The following is a 16,510-nucleotide window of genomic DNA, read 5'->3' on the forward strand; positions in this document are numbered from 1 at the left end:
CGTGGTATCCTACGAAGTGCTGATGATCCAGCCTGAATGTGTGCAGCAGCTGCTGCAATGATCTATGGGAATTATCTGCAATAAGTCCAAGGGGAGGTTGAGAATGTGCCCTCTGAGAAGCTGAATCCTTCTCACCTCCCACTGGACAGCAAATCCTTCTTACCCTGCTCCATATGCCCAGTGCACCATGGGGCAATGGAGCTGCCTTGTTATTTTCTCACTCTCTGAGCAGAATTGCTCTGTAATGAACCTCAATCAGAGTTCATGATTTTTGCAAGTCTATTAGTCAGAGAACCTTCTTTATCTTTCCCCCTTGTAATGGGATTTGCAAAGCAATTATACATCGCCGTCTCAGTTGATGTGCCTCAGACTAAAACCTTACACATGACTGAATTAGTTTATCACAGCAACTCACACACTCTGTAACACACCTCTGCTATCTGTCACAACAGACAAAGAAATTAAAGGAAAAGAGAAAACTGGGAAGTTCCTCACTGTTATTGCTGTAGCCATTTTCCAAGTCATTTGCAATTAATTCTTTTAAGGGTGAGAATGACCTCTGCTCTCATCCACAAATCTCCAAGTACATTTGAAAGGTTGGAAATGTGCTGATTATTTTTCTTTATGGAATAACAGAGGAAAATTAAATTATTTTCTACATAAAGGAAGAAATTCTGAGTTCTTCTGGGCAAGCATTGGGGCCAGCTCTGTGCTCAGTAATTGACTGCACCTGCAGTGCAGGGGAGAGATGGGACAAAGACCACCTGTAGAGCCAGTGTTTCTGCCAGAGTGACTTTACACACTAAAAATGTCAAGAAAGGTGCTTTGTTGAGCGGTTTCTAGGTTGAAATGGAAATGAAAGGGGTGTTGACTTGACTGATAATGGGTTTTATGAGTGCACATGAAAATATATACATGCAATCAAAGAATAAAGATTTTTTACTACTCCTTGTTCCTTTCAGTGAGAAAATAAATAAAAAAAACCCCAGTTATTATCAAAATGAAATTCATCTTATGCTTTCATCCAGTTCAGTGGAATGTGCAGAGCAGGTTGCTGAGGTCCAGAGGGACCAGGAATGCAGAAGGGAATATATCCATGAATGATCGACAGAGCAGAGATGTTGAGTCCCAGCTAGTAACCTCTGAATTACAGAAGAGCCAAACCAGATAGAACTTTGATCCTCATTTTTTTATATTCAGAGACTCTAAATAGCTACTGCAAAATGCAAAGCTTTTTTAAATTATGTTTTTTTCTTCTTCTTTTTTTTTTTTTTTTTTTTTGTTTTGGATTGGTCGGTTGCTTGGTTTTGAAGAGGCAAGGAGGATGAGAATGGCTTTAATTTTATAATGTTTAAAACTCCAGATGTGGTAACTTCCCAATCAGTGTATTTTTCCCAGTATTTTGCCCTGCTCTCTCTGTTGATCTCTTCTAATGCTACTGTACATCTGTTCTCTTTGGTTTTTTCACTCCAAGCTGGCAGGATTTGTTTCTCTTCCAGCACGCCAAGTTAAAAAAATAATCCTGCAATGGGTATAAAATGCACTCCCACGAGATCAGCCTTTTCTAATGAAGTCAGATGTTTTAGTTTTTTCATATACCAGATCATTTACTCTGAGATAATATAAATTTACAACTGGAATCACAGTTGACACCTGGCAGTGCAATAAACAACACGGGGCTTCCAATCTACATCATTAGTTGCTCATGCTTTGCTGAATCTCTCCTCATTAAACTCCAAATCCTGTCTCCAGTGAAGTCTCGGCAGCTTGTTGGTCACTGGGGAGTTCCTTCTGAAATAAAGAAGTAGGGACACCACAAATGCCACAAAAATCGAAGGCTGGAGCAGCTGTGCCTCTAGTTCCCTCTATTCCTGGCAGAAAAAGCTTGATGATGTGCATGATGGTGGATTCATCATTTACACTTTCCATTTCCCTTATTTGCAGCAAATCCCTGATGCACATTGGCAGACTCGGGCTCTGAAGATGAGTTGGAGATGCTCATTACACACACAGCCTCCTCCAATCAGCAGAGATGTGTTAGCTGTGGTGCTGGAACAGATACCACTTCCCACAGAGATAAGGACCAAAGGGATATACTTCCAAAGCTATAAAACCAGAGTAATTTGATAGCAAGCCATAGAGAAAGAGTTCTGGAATCAAGCAGCTGCAGAAATCTGCTTTCCTGCCTCACTGCCTTACAAATTACCTGTGGACATTATACATCTACAACTCAACCATGGGACAAATCTGGGGGACATTCCTGGAGGCTTGTACTGTTTTGGTACATGTTTTGTGGCCATGGAAAGAAACAGATGCTATTTAATTTGAATTTAGCCCTGTGCTAGGTAGGCCTATTTAGTTCTGTGGTCTCGTATTTGTCACTGCTGACTGTTTCTCAGAGCAGACCTTGCAGTAACATCAAATAATTTCTTGCATCTGAGACAAGTTATTGGCTTAGTTAGGAGGTAGCTGTGCCATGACACATCCAGCAGAATTTTTGACTGTGCACAGTGTGTTGCTAGATTAGGTTTACATGAAGGAATATAAAGGAACTGCTTATGAAGGGATATAAAAGAACTACTTATGTCAGTATCCACTCCAGGCTAAGAAGCATCTTTCCAGCTCAAGCTCTCTCTGGTGTTTTGTACCACTGGGCAGATACAAGAGAAGTGACAGCAGAAATGAAATTTGATAAGATTTATTTAATATGCCCAAGTAATTCATGTTCACAGTAAAAAAGGCATTTGTATAAAAATATAAAACCGACACAAATTATTAAGTAGTGATTGCTGAAGTGAATCAGAATCTGGAATGCATAGAAGGGAAATTTGAAAATGCTTTCAGTAGCAATGGAGCTGTTTGAGGACTAAAACTCAGTTGTTGCACTGGTCACCTTCAACCTTGAAAAACTCATCTTTGTAGCAGGGAAAAATTGGTGATGTTAAGTGCAGACAGTTCTTGAAAGTGAAGGGAATGGTACTTTGGATTTAGCAAGGAACCCATGAAATGTAGGAGAGATGTTTTCTGAATGTGTTTGTGTATTTAAGAAACGGCTAGTACAGGGTGTGAGGAATTAACACACTCTTGTAACATTCAGCAATGGCATTCACCATTAAAAAAGAAATATTCCTATACTCATAAATTCTGAATTAAATCTCTCTGGACTTGTTTTTACTTCTAAAAGAATAGTGTGAGTACTAAATTAGTTTGTGGTGAAAAAAAAGCCACAGATGAGGAAAAAGAGTAGTTGGAAAGCTAATATTACTTCTGATACTAATAGAAACTGACTGGGTTTCAATCAGTGTTCTGCAAGTTCCCTGGGAATGTAATAAGTACATCTATCAGACCCATGAATACTAAGAAAATGCAGATTTGCACTTGAGTTCATTGAAATTTTTTAGGAATTCGTGTACTGAGAAAATGTGGAAGAAGTTGGTAGGTCAGCTTGACTGCAGAAAAAAAAAGATTGCAGAAAATTATTTATTTTTTTTACCCCTTATATTTATTGGTTTTAGAATCACAAGATTATCTGGTAAGAAGAAGAAAGGAAGGCTGTTCTCTGAGTGTAATACAAGTTTTGCTTTAAGAAGTCAAGTTATGTCTTAAGAAGTCTCAAAATTCTTGTGTAAGATGAATTTCATTATTTGTCTACCTGAGACACTTGTATTATTGCTCCTGAAAGGAAAAAAACAGATTTTCATCACCTTGGGAATGAAAATAAGGCCTTGGACAGAGCATGACAGGGGGTGTCCATGGAAATGTCCTAGCCTTATCTTTGTTCACACTTGCTCAAAGTCTTCTGTTTCTCTTTGTTGCGAAAACAACCAAAAATATTAAGATCTTTGTTTAATGGGCTTTACACAGAATAGTTTGAATGGGAATATTTTGCTTTTTGAGAGGATGAGGACAACATGGAATGAGGGCTGCCTGAGAAAATCTAGCAGACATGATTTTATTGGTGAATAGCTGTGAGCTATTGATGACTGGATAATAAAAAAAGGCAGACAATGTAAATAATTGTACTTGTTTTGGCTGGCACAATGTTGATTTTTTTTCACTGTAGCTCATATGGTGTTGTGTTTTGAGTTTGTGACCAGAACAGTAGGATTGCCTACTGGGTTATATGACAACACTAAACCATTAAGATACTGAAGAAAAACAGTGGAGCAGAATTACTGCTAGGACTGAGCAGGGAACTTTGCTTGCATGGTACCTTTAGTCATCTTTTGTTCCCATCAGTTTTCTATTCAGCATTTTCCACCCAACTTTGTGGAGTACTCAGTGTCTGGTGCTTGGTTGCAGCCCAGCTCTTGATGAATAGCAGAGCCATCTGAAACACTCGTTACACACAAAGTGACAAAGATTATAGTTTTAAAAACCCATGGTGGCAACTGATGCATTCTCTTTCAGCTATTTCTATTGTTGCTGCTCCTGTCAATAAAATGGACTCCTATTGTGACATTTCTTTCCTTTTCCCATCCATCTTTGTCTTAAAAATGGCAGTTAGAGTTCTTACATGTCACAGTCTCTACTACGCTGTTGAAATAACCTCCTATGGATACTGAGATTTAACTGCCTACTATGGCAGGCTTTTAAAATAAAAAGAACCCCAGATAGAAGCACAGGTTTCCGAAGAGAGGCTTTGTTCAAAGTTATGCAAGGCTTCAAGTTTTATACTTTGGATCTGATTTGAAAACAAATGCTAGCAAGGGAAATTGAAGAAAGCTAAGCATCATGAGGTCTTTATAATCATAACCAAAGGAGTACACAAGAAATGAATTACTTTCTGTAGAAAATGTCTCTCTTGAAATTCATACCTTCTTGAGAGACTTTTCCATAAAATATAAGAGTTACTTTACAGTTAAATTCTTTGTGCAAACATTCAATGAGGAAATACAAGTAATTCAGTATGAATAGCAACCCGACACTTCCCAGACTCGTAGTGTCTGCAATAATGGGGTAAATAAAAATCCAAGCTTAAACCTTTTTTGCTGAGGCCTGTCACAGCCTGAATGATGGTATCATGCTAATGCAATCAAAATTGCTATTTCGACTTTTTATAAGCTTTCCAGGACAGAAAATACTGATTCAATTCCTTACATATTGAAGAGTTATAACTGTACCCATGTGAGGTACCCAAACCTTGGCTCTAGGAACCAGTTTAAGTGGAAGCAGGAGGTAGAAGTGAAGAAGAAATAACTTTTTCTTGAACAAAATGGGAAGGAGAAAGATCTAGAGATTCAGAAGATGGTTCACTAACCCTTAAATCTCTTCCAGCTTCTGGAGAAGTCAGTAGATTTTTTGCTTTTGGTTGCCTCATAGTTTTCCCTCTCCTGTGTTATTAAATTACAACTTTAGGATATATTTTGGGACTTCATATTCCTGACCACGATAATAGATTCTGAGTGCAACCATTCATAATTGCTATCAATAACAGTCTCTGGTGACTGTAGGGCATGGTCAGTATGAAACTGCTTTAGTAAAGAGAGTTACACCATCTGTTCTCATCTCCCAGAGGATAATGCTTTCCACAGGAGAACTTTCTGTGCATAAATGGTGTGTCAGAAACCTAAAGAAACAGCCAGTCCAAGTCAATTAGTTCAGACTTTATTCCATTGGAACTCCTCTTAGAGATATGATTGTCTGATTGAGAATGTAAAGACATCACAGTTTTTGGGTGTAGGCAGAGTAAGGGTCACAACCTGGAGCTTCCTAATGGCAGCACTATGGATAAAATATCTGTAACACAGAAGCCACCTAGAAATAAGATGTTGACATAGTTAAAGACAAATACCAAACTTTCAGCCTGAGTTAATCAGGATTTCTGTTTACATAATTTCATGGGACTAGCAGTACTGTGCTTGCCTCAGATTTGAAGAGTGCATATGAGTCAGAACCTTTTATTTCTTTGTGTCCTTTTGACTGTAATCAAATTTTTTCTTCTATGTCTGAGACAGGCTTTTCCTTTTAAATAACTTATTTGAATCATAGAAGGGGAGAATAAGTCACACCAGGTATGTGAAGATCATTAAAGAAAACAATAATGAGGAAAGAAGAGCTTAGTTCACTAAAGCACTTGGCTGATTTCTTTCTCTATCCAACTTTGAAAACTGCTGTAGATAAGAGGCCTGCATTTGAAAATATTTTTGAAAATAATTTGAAAATAATTCTTTCACTGATTCTGGTGGTTTGGGCTCTATGGTCTGCTGACTACTGAGAGTATTTTTTGTGATTTTTGTTATCTCTGCCTTGCCCTGTGTGCAGTTGCATGAAAGATCTTTAAAGCTCTGCCCTGGAGCTTGGGCTCAGTAATGAATGAGTGAGGTTTTAACATTTGTGTGCCAATATGACAGACAAAACTGCAGCCATTGGCTTCTTCTGCAGCCATTGGATGTGAAGGCTTACCCCTATCTAGAGATTTTAGGAGCCTTCTTACAAATAATCTCTGCTTTAGGGACTCATCTTTGTTTTCACTAATGACCCTCATTATTCATGCTTCTTCAACTTACCTTCAAATGCATCCTTAGTGTAGTTTTCATATTTCATTGCTTCTTTATAATGGTAGCTTAGCTAGTATTAGCTGGGCTGAGTAGTTGGACACCCTCCCCAATGTTGACTTGGTTTTAGTTTTAGGTGACTCTTTAGGACCATTGTCTTTCTTATGTCCGTTTCATCTGTTGACATCATTGCAACTTCAGAACCTTAAGTGGTGACAGAGAAGGGAGAAATAAAATTTTTTATTCTGTATAGTCAGATTTCTGATATTCTTGTTCATTGGCAGTACCCAAAGTCCCAAAATGACAGCAAAGTTTTTGTGGGTTTTGCCTTGTACAAATGTATATCTCCTAAACTCTTTTGCATGTGGCTGGTTGGCTGCAGTGCTGGGGTGTGCCTGGTTTTTTTTGGGTTTGGTTTGGGTGATTTTTATGGTTTTAAATGGCTGAAGAAATAAATAAGGAAAGAGGAGTAAATGACAGAAACTTGGATTTTAATGCAAGTTTGGTCATATGGCTGCTGAGGCCCAAAGACCTCTTGCTTCACTTTTCATAAGCATAACAGGGGAGAGATAAATTTGTGGATCATGGAAATACAACAGCAGCTTCCTTATGGTTTCCTTACATATTCTTTATCCATTGTGCAACCAAAATACCTTCTTGCCTTTCACAAGTATCAAAATGTTTTGCCATTGTTTACCTAGGATTGTTCATCTGGAAAAATTCCTTGGCTCTCTGAAAAAATGTGGTTCTTTCCTCAACATTATCTTTCTTCAGCAACATCTGACACTCCTGTCACAGCATTCTCAGATGTCAAGAATCAACAAATTACCTTAACCATGGAATTAAATTGACTCCAATTAACTATTTGGCTCAGTCCCTACCACGACAATGAACCACAAGCATGTACTTTTCAGTTAAGACACACTCAAAAACTTCTTTCAATCGGGGACAGAGTAGATGATGTTATTTTACTATCACAGTCTAAAAAAATACTCTTTCAATAAATCATGTGATTAGACAGCACCTTTATTCCTTCTTTAATAACTAGAAAAACAGGTATGTTTCCTTTTTTTTCTTTTTTTTTTTAATTTCAGTATACTTTAACATGTGGAACACTCTTTTTGTAACTGAAGAGATGAATTACTGTAGAGACATTGATCCTGCCTAATTTCCCTGCAGATTCAACACACTTTGTTCTTTAAACAAATATCTCCTTTGAGCTGAGGAATGGCACATGCATTGTTATTAAACTGGCACTGCTCGTGCAGTCACTGCAGTATTTTTCAGGTCCTTGGCCTTGGGACATCTCTATGGATAAAACATTTGGTTATCATTTTAACATTTGAGCTACTTACCCCATTAAGAGGATATCTGTTGCAGCATCATGATCTAGGAACAGGGAATATTTTCACAGTTCATAAACAATTATATGTGTCTCTTGCTAAGCATTATCACCTTAGGGTATTCGGATACCTAATTTTTTATTATTCTTGCTGTTGTTTTCTTCTCAGAAAGGCAATCACCATACTTAAAATGCATAATTAAAAAATAATAATAATGCAACTCTTCTGCCAGAGCTTGACTGGCAACAAGAAGTAGATTCTAATGTGAAGAAATATTAACACACTCATTAGAGCCTCCTCACAGAAACATGAGAGCTAAAATAATATTTCTGATGCTCAGTGACCTAGTTTTCCCCAGTCTCAAAATTAATTAGTATAAGAAAAAATATTTGTATTAAATGAAAGAAACATACCACCACCAAGTAAGCTAAGCAAGGCAAGCTCCAATCATAAAATAATAGAATTTTAAGGGTTGGAAAGGATCTTAAAGATCATCTTGTCCTAACCCCTCCATTATAAACACCTCCCACTGGACCAGGTTGCTCAAGGTTTTATCTAGCCTGGCCTTGAACCCTGCCATAGTTGGGATTTATAAACCCTAAGTGCACTATTTTCAGTCTTTATCCCTTGGGAAGCAACAATTCTGAAGCCTTCTGTTTTTCCACTAAACAGTAAGTCTATAGTGATCTTCTGAAACCACATTTAAAAACTCCTCAGCTGCAAAACTGGAAGAATCCCGTGGGAGAGAGTCATGAATGAAAGAAGGGTCCCAGGAGAGTTGATTGATTTTTAAGTATTACCCTCCAAACTCAAGAACAAAAATCATGATTTACAGGAAGGCTAGAAAAGGCAGCAGGAATCCTGTGTGGATGAGGAAGGAGGTCCTAAAAATGCATAGTATAAAAAGGATCCCTAAAAGATGTGGGAGGGGAGACAGGTTATCCTGGAGGAACGTAAGGAGCTGGTGAGAGATGTAATAAAAAGATTAGAGAAAAGGTGGATCTGCTGCTAAGGGAGCAGGATATCCAATGACAAAGATCAAGGAATTCAGTGGCTTTTCAAACCAATCCTGTACTGATAAGACAGATTCAGGAATCCCCGGACACTGAGAGCAACAGGAACATCTGGAATAAGGAAAACCAATGCCTGGTGGAAGAAGATAAGGTCAGGTCAGGAAACTGGCGATACGATAGCCCACGCTATTTATTAGGTTACAGGACACAGCTATTGGTGCTGGGGCAGGTCAGGGATGTCAATGAGATATCATTGTTGGTCATATTTGAAAGGCTGTGTCAGGTGGAAAAAAAAATATGGAAAAAAGAAAATGTCAGTCCAATCCTCAGTAAGGGAAAAATGGTATCCAAGGAACTGCAGGCTGGTCTCCTCACTTCAGTTCCTGGAAAAGTGATGGACTGACTGATTCTGGAAGCCATTTCCAAGCATAGGAAGGACAAGGAGGTGACTGGGAGGAGTCATGGAGGATGTATGGTAGGGACACTGCTCCAGGGAACAATACCATTTAACATCTCCATTAGCGGCTTACATGATGGGATAGAACACACCTGGAGTGGATCTGCAGAAGGTACAAAGCAGGAGCAGATGATCCACAAGGCAGTTGTGCTGATGGTCAGAGTGACCTTAACAGGCTGAAGAAAAGGGAAAATGGGAGGGAGTTTATGGAGAATAAAAGAAAACGCAGGTTTCTGCACCTGAGAATATGCACACAGGGTTCCTCATACCCCTGCTGCCTTGTAAGGGATGTGGGGAGGTTTCCGGGAGGTGTGGAGTTTTGTAAGGGACTTGGACATCTTTAGCATTAAGGGAAACTGAGACTTCAGTCTCTACAGTTGACTTTCCCAAACACCTGGTTTCTATTTGTGAAACTAGCAGATTTTCAATTGGATTAGAAATTATGTAAAAGAGAGAGGGATTCACTGCTTCAGGACTTTATGCAACAGAATTCTCCACGTTGTTTAATTTGTACTAAATCTCACAGCTTTATAAGTGACTTTAAATTAGCCAGCTGTTGTTTCCTGTTGAGCTCTATCAGAAAGTGTCTGATTGCTTAATAAATCCAAATTTTCTCTGAGTAGGCTTAAGGAGATAGAGACAATCACTTGCAAAGTTTGCTGTATATTTGTCAAGTAATTTGTAGAACTTATTGAGCAATGGGGTTTTTTTTTTCCTCTCACAGGAAGAAAAACTCCTCCTCCATTTCTGGTTATGCCACAACTTCCTTGCACTATTTCTTGGTTACCCTAAAGAGGAAAAGAAAAAAGAAAGCACAGGATTCTGTGCAAAACCAGAAAGACAAAGCACTGAAGCACTTCATAGAATCAGGGAGATGCTGTTCCAAGGCTTTCTGATACATATAGATCTGAACGTATGTGTATCGATAAATTGTATATAGCAGAAAATTTAGTGAGGGTTTAGACAAATTATAGCTTTCAGTGATGCTTTAATGATGTTGAAACTGGTGGCAGAATTTCTATTGGCTTCTGTGGTGCCATAATGTTATTCATAAACAGGAAAATAATTTTCCTAGAAAAGAAGGGAAACTAATTTACTCTAATTTCTTCATAAGGATGAATATGTGAACAGATATGTGAAGGTATTAAATTTTATTTACCATTTTCTTTCATTTTGGCATTTCATGAACCAAGAAGAATCCCTTCCCACCCCCAATCTATAGTATTGATGTCTCCTAGTCTTAATGAATTTTAAAGTAGTACAGATTAACCCATGAGAGTGTAAAACCCTTGAGCTACATCCAATAAAAAAAAATGCAGCTATGATGAAAAGAACTTACTGAGAATTTAGGCAGGTACTTACAAAGCTGTGCACCAGAGCCATATGCACACCTGGCCTTTTCTCCTTATCATACACATTTCTCTTGTTTGGACCATATTTTAGTTTTCACTATAAATTCCCAAAGTGGTTTCCTGAGCTAGTTTGGAGGTGGCATGCACAGTAAATTGTTTAGAGAGATGTCTAAGCTGCCCTCTGAAGGCACTATGTTCCAAGGCAATACAGTTGTCATAGAATAAATTATTAGGGTTTGGTTGTTTGGGTTTGGTTGTTTTTTTGTTTGGTTGCTGTAATTTTTTATTTTTTTTCTTGGTACATTGTTTTTTCTTGACCAGTTGAAAAGCTCAAACTTAAAAATAGTAGCTCAGATTTAAAAATAGAGGGAGTGAAAGACAATATGGATGTTCAAGTTTGTCTATCATTCTAGTCTCTCTCAACAGCACTCAGAATTGATTATTGATATTCTGAAAATTTAAAAACCCATAAAATGCAAATGATAACTCACATTTAGAAATATTTTTGTTTCCTGTCTGTACTTCAGTGTCTTACACTTCAATGACAGTCACAATCTCATAATTCTGAACTGAAATTTGCTACAACATGATAAAGCCTCACTTCTCTTCCCACCATTCTTTACCAGGAAGTTCATTGAAAGGTATTATTAATCCTCCTTCCTGTTTCTTGCTATGTATCTGAGATTCTTGCCCCTTCTTTTCTCTCTGTGTAGATTTTTCTTCATCGAACAATATTGCAAACACTACTTAAATTAGTATTTTACAGATGAATTTCTTTACCAAACAATTTCTATATTTCTGAAGTTTTGTAAAAGTAGATTTCTGATGTCTGTCGCCTTCTGGCTCTATGTTTCAAGGCTGTCTCTCATAAAATTCCTGTCTCTAATAAAGCGCCCATTCCAGCTGATTCTTTTCCTGTACCTTTTGCTGGTATGGATTTTCTGAAGTGCTTTAATTTTGTTCTTAATCAAAACCTCTCGACATTTCCACAGCAGGTTCACTATTTTACATCACTTCGCTTTTAATGAAACTCCTTTGTCCTTTATAGCTGTGAGATATTGTCCCTCAGACGTTTGAAATTGAAAATTAAGTTTTAAAGATATTTGCAGGGATGAAAAAGGAATGACAGACACATAATTCACAGTCTGATCATATAGGCATCATTTGCCAAAGAAACAGGTTGACAAATGTGTGTTTTGAAAATGAAAAGATAAAAAATTCATATCAACATCATAGCTTTTTCAATAAACCTGAATTAATATTTTCAATACAGCTTAAAATGTGCATAAAACAGTAGCTGGCATTTCACTGGAAAACTTGAGACATGTAAATTCTTATGTGAATCTTACATATATATTTGAATTTCCTGTTTTTTCCTTTTTTAACTCATCAGAAGGTAGACATTTAAAATGAGTTGGAGACATTGCATTCTAGAAGTGGGCATTTAACACTTCACATAAGCAGTTTTGTTTGCTGAAACATCAGTTTCTTGTGTCGTTTGATATTCTTATGGGTATCCAAAAATTTTGTGTGGGGATGACAGATGTGCACAGAACTCAGGAAAATTCCTTGTGTTTTTCTGGTGCAATGTGTGGAAGTTGGGCATTTCTAAGAGGACATTAGATGCCCATATTCAGTCAATGAAATCCTGCTGCAGGGGGTGGGATTCAGCTTGAGGCTCAGACATCCAAACCAGGTGCCTTCAATTCAGGTGTCTGCATGTGAGCCAAACATCTCAGCTCCCACCATCCTCAGCAGAGATTTAACCAGTGCAGTCACTGAAGCCTTGGAGATAAAGTTACCTGTAATTGGGATATATCTCAATTTTTTATCTGATTTCTGTCCCAAGTGTCTCTGTTTGCATGATGGATGCCTAAAGTTTGATCACATGAATTTTTAGTTGTGTCACAGAGCTGTTGTATACTTCTCATGGTCTAGGTGAGGTTGTTTTTCCTCTGCGTCCACACAAAGGAAGGCAGTTCAAAGGCTGGACAAGAGGTAATGGTAAACTAAAAGAGAGTTGATTTAGATTAGATGTAAGAGAGAATTTTTACAATGAAGGTGGTGAAACAATGGAAGAGATTGCCCAGAAACGTGATGGGTGCCCTGTCTCTGGAGATATTCAAGATCAGATTGGATGGGGCTTTGAGTAATCTAATTGACTTGAAGATGTCCATTCTCATTGCAGGGGCCTTGGACTAGATGACCTTTAACTATCCCTTTCAATACAATCTACTCTACATTTCTTTAAACACTTCTCAAGTGTTTATATCTGTTTATATATTTTGATTACTGAAGTTACTTTTGTTATGATGCCTTCAACACAGCTGTCAAGGGCTGCAACTCTATTGTCTGGAGACTTGATAATGAGACAATTAATACTTGTGTTCTCTCTCTTGGAAGGTGCTTCTTACCTTGTGTCTTAGATATCAAACTTTTCAGGGCAGGGCTGCCTCCTTGTGCAGCACTGGTTAGCAGGAGGGGCCATTTGAATAACACTGAATGTTGTTTTGAGTATTGTTAACCTTGAGTGTTGTTAAAAATGTGGTCTAAATAAAAAGGTTTTTACTGTGATCAAAGTTCTTTAAACAATAGGAATACAGTTCAGCTGTTTGGTAGTAGTAATGAATTATGACACCTTACAAGTAGAGAAAACAAAAAATAATATAGAATAGCTGTGCTGGCAAATCCAATAATGAACATCTATTTATTGAGAATTATTGCATATTGTTTTTCCAGAGGAGTCTACAGAAATCTCATGGTACCTATAGTTGTAATCCATTTTCTGTTGATCCTTCTGTTTCTGATGCTCTGTATTCCCACCTTTCCTTTCATAGATGCCTAATCATGTCTCTTGCTGGCTTTGAAGTGGAATACATTTGTTCAGCAGCTTTGCTATTCACCTCCTCTGTAATGCAATAGGTAACTTTGGTGTGGGATACTTTTAGCTTTCCACCTTTATGAGATCTGTGGCTTGGCCAATAAACTGCAAGCAATGACTTCATTATAAGCCTTTTCATCTTGTGTGTGCTTTTTCATCAGGGTGCCCTGACACTCATCTGGGCTGGAGCTTGTTTAGCCTCATTGTGCTTGTTGGGGTTCCCTCTGCCCTCTTCCTCCATTTCACTTTTTAATTTAATAGTCATATTTATTGCTATGTTTGTGCCTCATGGAGGCTTTTGATGCAGTTCAGCTGGAGGTGATGCTATTTTAGCACAATGTTTTTCTGGTAGTGTAGCTTGTCTAGACTCCAAAGTTATGTGAAGTTTTCTCCTTATTGAGGACTGTTCTACATTTGCAAAGGCACAGGCTGGCTGAGGTTCTGAAATATAAGAGCCTTTCTTTGTCTCATTACTCCCCTGTGATCCTCATTTCTGCTATTCTTGTGCTGATTGGATTTTTTTGCAGTGCATTTATTTATTCCTTGGCTTATAAATAAATCATATTTTTTTTAAGTATGGATGACGAGCTTTTTCCATGGCCTGATTTTGATCTAAAACGAATCATAACACTGTGCAAAAGTTGCTTTGCAAGTGATAATGCTGCTTGAGAATTGAGCAAAACACACTTTAAAAATGTCTTCTGCCTTAACATCCATGTAGAACAGACACTCAGGGGTACAACCCAGTGAATTTGGGACTGTGTGAGATCAGCTGTAATGTACAAACCTGCCACTTATGGATTGGGAGAAATGATGTGCTAAACAGTTCACTGCCCAGAGCTGTGTATAAATATTAGATTCAGGTGAATAGTATCTGCAGCTTTTATTTTACATGGCATGGTGAATCTCAGAGAGTAGAGGATAAGAAGAAAAATAGAGCTGAAAAAAGGAAATGTCTGACTAGCTTATGAAATTCATGGTCACAAGAGACCAAAGCAAAGGTTTGCAAGTAAAATTAAGGAGCCTAATTTTCTGTCAGAAAGGAGCCTGACCCAGAAGATAGAATGTGTTCTTTTCCATAATAGACAGGAGAGACTTTTTAACTATTTGTCCTGTTTCTTTTGCCAGCTTTCCTAGACTAGGGTAGATTTCTGTCTGCTTTCCAAAATCGTTTTGGCAGAGCTTCGCAGAATTTTTTCTAGGTTTGCATTTGAATTCAGGTTTCCAAGCAATGCATCTTTCTTTCTTGAATTCCCACCCTATAAACACTAAATCTTCCACAAACCTCAGATTCAGTAAAGATATATTATTATGCATAAAAATGTAATTAAATCAATGCTCTCAGAATGTCCATGCTGAACAAAATTTAATAACAAGCATTTGAGGAATGACATTACCCCTGTAGAGTATAATGGTGTGTAAGATTGGTGGGTTGCTGCACAGTTCTCCAGGTGAGAACTCATTTAGAGGGCCATAAATGTCCTTCTGCTGTCTGCTTTGAAATGAGCCTTTTCCTTGTGCTGAAAGGAGATTGGGGAATGTATTCCCATAAGATGGGGAGATATGGCAGGATCTACTGGCAACCCTTCAAAGGAATGTACCATGAATGACAATTCTTAATGTCAAGAATGGCTCTCCAGCTGATGTTGCCAGATGGACCAGGGATCAATAAGAGACAAGACCAAAATTCTAATTCCTCAATGCTATATTTTGCTATTTTTTGTGCTTGAATTAACATTTTACATGTTTTTCCACTAATAATAAATATATACATACACAGATATATACAAGAAAATTTCTACTTGTGAAAAAATATATGCAATATATATTTATTGATTATTCTTACACATCATTCCCAAATGAAGAAATTATCTTTTGTCTTCTACTTGTAATGTTTTTTGTTGAAATGTGTTGAAACATTTATTATTTCTGTTTTATGTAGTAATTAATTTATACCATTTCATCATAAGTTTTCAATTTATGCTCTTCTATTAAAATGCACTATTTTTCAGCCCAAAATTTATTGATAGTCTATTTGTTTGCTTTTATTATTTAAAAAATCTCTGTATATGTCTTCATTTCAAATCATAAAGAACTTTAAAGAATGTGATTTGTTGAGATAGTTTAGAATATTTTGAAAGCAGATTTACTTTAAAAATGAGTTATGGTGCTTGTTCCATTTCTTGTGTCTGTATCTCTAAGGTAGCTGTCACGTCAGGAGGAGAATTTGATAAAAGAGATTAGTTTTCTTCCAAAAGTTTTCTCCTAGTCCCTTCCCTTCCCCCTTAATGGCAAAGAAAGGGAGAGATGACACACTGTGAGTGTCCTACACTGCTTTTTATTCTGTTTGATATGGAGAGTAAATATCCACAGCACAAACCCAGCTGTTGTGTTAAGGCAAATTAGACAGGGAGGAAGAAACAATTTCTTGGTGATTTCCATAATAACGGAAAACATCTGGTTGGGCCACAGAGCATGAACTGCTCCAGCACAGAGAGCCTGGCAGGTCAGTGGGGAAGCCAAATTCACTGAACCTCTAGGCAGCCAATAGATAAGACAAGAAAACATGGAAAAGTTTTGCATTCTGACACTGTAGGAAAGGTAGATCAGATGTCTGAAAATGCTGCATTTACTCTTTGGCTGTTTGCTAGTTTCTAGAGGGTGTCCACATGTCCCTGAAAAGAAGGAAGGTTGTACTTGCAAGCTCTGGAAAGGGAGACAGATTTTAAAAATGCCAAAGAAAGTATGAGTAAAGGAGTTTGCAGCACATAAATAAAGAAAACTTTTTTAAAATCCCATAAAGAAGGACAAGATTCCATATGCTCATAGCATTCCTGACCCACTTTTTTCTAGCCTACTCTTAAAAATCTCTAGCAATGATGTTTTCAAAAAAGTGTTCCAGTGCCCTTCATCAGCTTTTTAATGTCCAGCGTTTGAACTCCTGACCAGAGCAAATATGATTGAGGG

This window comes from Ammospiza caudacuta, chromosome 1 (genome assembly GCF_027887145.1).
Source record: "Ammospiza caudacuta isolate bAmmCau1 chromosome 1, bAmmCau1.pri, whole genome shotgun sequence".
Taxonomy (NCBI): domain Eukaryota; kingdom Metazoa; phylum Chordata; class Aves; order Passeriformes; family Passerellidae; genus Ammospiza; species Ammospiza caudacuta.